At 36.7% G+C, this 2,624-nt stretch overlaps 1 non-coding gene across 1 annotated transcript; it reads left to right on the top strand.

Moving 5' to 3' along the window:
• The first annotated feature begins 267 nt into the window (after positions 1–267).
• On the top strand, positions 268–374 carry LOC141609778 (small nucleolar RNA R71). Its single transcript, XR_012527689.1, has one exon. It is a non-coding gene; the product is annotated as a small nucleolar RNA R71 (small nucleolar RNA).
• Positions 375–2,624: the final 2,250 nt, after the last annotated feature.

Below are 2,624 nucleotides of genomic sequence, written 5' to 3'. Positions count from 1 at the left end.
GAATTTAACAAAGCCACTTGTTGGGTAAGTTCATCTAGCATTCCCTTAACCTCCACATTTAACACCGCACTAGGATCCTTGCTCTTCCCCTTCCTCACTTGCCTATCACTTCCCCATTCCATAGTCCGTGATGTCATCTCCTCAATCTCCTTGTCCGCTTTATGACCCAAAATGTCCAAGGCACCTTTTCCCGACCCCACATCTAGTAAAAGCCGAAGGTCTGAGGTTAACCCCTTGTAAAAGTTATTCACTAACTCGTCTTCGGATATGCCGTGGTGGGGGCATAACCGTTGGAGTCTCTTGTACCTCTCCCAAGCCTCATATAAGGTCTCATCCTCTTCTTGAGGGAAGCTTTGTAGTTCACTCTTAACTTTTGCCGTTCTTGAGGCTGGGAAGTACTTGTTCAAAAATGCCGAAGCTAACTCATCCCATGTCTTGAAGGAATCCGCGTCATAATTCTTTAACCAATATATGGCCGATCCCCTAAGTGAACGGGGGAACAACCTAAGGCGTACCGCATCATTGGAGACCCCATTCATCTTGTACATGTCGCAATTCTCAAGGAACTCATTGAGATGGTCATTAGGGTTTTCCAAGGGACGTCCTCCAAATTGGTTGTCTTGGACAAGGTTGAGCAAGGCATTTTTGATCTCAAAGTTATTAGCTTGAATTCTTGGTCTTTGGATGCTTGGATTTACTATGTGCTTAGGAGCCATAGTCTCTGTTATCGGAACCGGTTCACCCATGATGTTAGATTCTTCTACTTCTCCAAATGGATTCTCAAACACTTCTAAGGCTTCTTGTTGATCACTTTCTTCTACCGATAGTGTGTCTAATAAACCTCTTCTTCTTAAAGAATTTAGTTTTCTTGCCGTAGCCTCAATTTCAAGATCAATTGGGTAAGTTGGTTGACCTTGTCTTTGCCGCCTACTCATGCAAAAGACCTACATACTCCAAAGAAAAGATTAGTAACAAAAGGACTTAGTCTAAACATGAACTAAAGCAATTAATATCTTGCCTTTGCTCCCCGGCAACGGCGCCAAAAACTTGATGGTGTAAGTTTTACCTCGCAAGTGCACGTATCGTTGCACTAGTAAGGGTCGATCACGAGGAGCAAATTAGATTACTAATCGTTACGTTCAATGGTTTAGCCAATTCAAATAAAAACGAGTTTGGGTGTTATCTAACAACTAGTCTAAGAAATAAGAAATAAATGAACTAAGTGAGTACTAAGATTAAGCAACAAGCAATGTAATACGAGTTTTAATCAATAAAACAGAGGACTAGTGCGTGACTTCAACCACCAACACTTGTGTTTCACCACTTAATTCTGTTATTTAGTTGTCTAGGGGTACTAATTAGGGGGAAACGCCTCTAATTCGCCTACTAAGTCCCTCCTGGGCTCATAGTAGGACACTAGTCACCCCGACCTACTGTTAGGTTCATATACCTATTATTTGACTCTTCTAATAGAGAACAAATTAACATTTTAATTTCTAGTTCTTTAGATCTAGTGCATGCATAACAAAATAAGAGATTTATAAGAAAACAATGTCCCTTACATTGTTGATTTCGGTTTTGTGGGCACAAGTGAGGTCTCCTACCTTCACTTGTTCTTGAGCTATTATGAATATAAGGATGATCCCTCAAAGACTCCAAGTATAGAAGCCACTCCTTTTGATTGCACCCAAGACTAGCCCTTATCACTACTAAATAATATGTGCTAGATATTTGTTTAGTAGTATACCTTAAAATTGATTACTAATACTTATATATTACACTATTAATATTAGTAATCTAAAAATGAACAATTTATGAAGATTCTAAGACATTTTAAAGAGTTGTGAGAGTTGTAAAGATTTTGCATGCATGAGATGTATGAATGAATGAACAAGTAAAGATGAGAACAAAATGTTCTCTTATGGAAAGCATGCAACCGGTGGGAAGAGGCCAAAAGGGCATCTTTTTCTTTTGCTTTTTGTCTTCACAATGCAATAGGTAAGAAGGCTAGTATGTAGGGTATGATTACATACTATTTTATCACATAAAATAATTAACCACACACACCCCTATGTCTCCCTCCATTTCGGTCCATGTACCATAAAATGGACTACCATTTTATTTTGTCAATTTGTCATTTGTCACACAATATGTCACATGTAGTATGTTACATGTTATTAGTTAATTTAATGCATATTTTTTACATAAATATCATTTTACAAATTAATTAAATTACATATAACAAATTGACTAGTGATACTTGATTAGATAAATAAAATGGGTCATATAATTATAATTCACAACATCTTGTAATTATAATTAACCATTCATTCTTATCTCTATCGTTTCTCAAACAATAAGCAATTTTAGTAATAAAGTATTTTTATTACTAAAATAAATCTTATTTAATCCCATTACAATAAGATATCAATTTTCTATCTCACAAATGAATTGTTCAATTTTAAGGAATTGATCAACTTGTATCGTCATACAATTAATCAACTTTACTGATTAGGGCATCATCCTTTAGGTATGACCTTAAGGGATCAACTCACCACCACCGTCCCACGACAGTAACGTCAAACTCTAGCAAGCCAATCGTTATCGATTAATGTTGATCAGTT

The sequence above is a fragment of the Silene latifolia genome, chromosome 10 (genome assembly GCF_048544455.1).
Source record: "Silene latifolia isolate original U9 population chromosome 10, ASM4854445v1, whole genome shotgun sequence".
Lineage (NCBI taxonomy): Eukaryota > Viridiplantae > Streptophyta > Magnoliopsida > Caryophyllales > Caryophyllaceae > Silene > Silene latifolia.
Note: the sequence above shows the minus strand (reverse complement) of the source record. Positions and strands in the feature narration are given on the sequence as shown.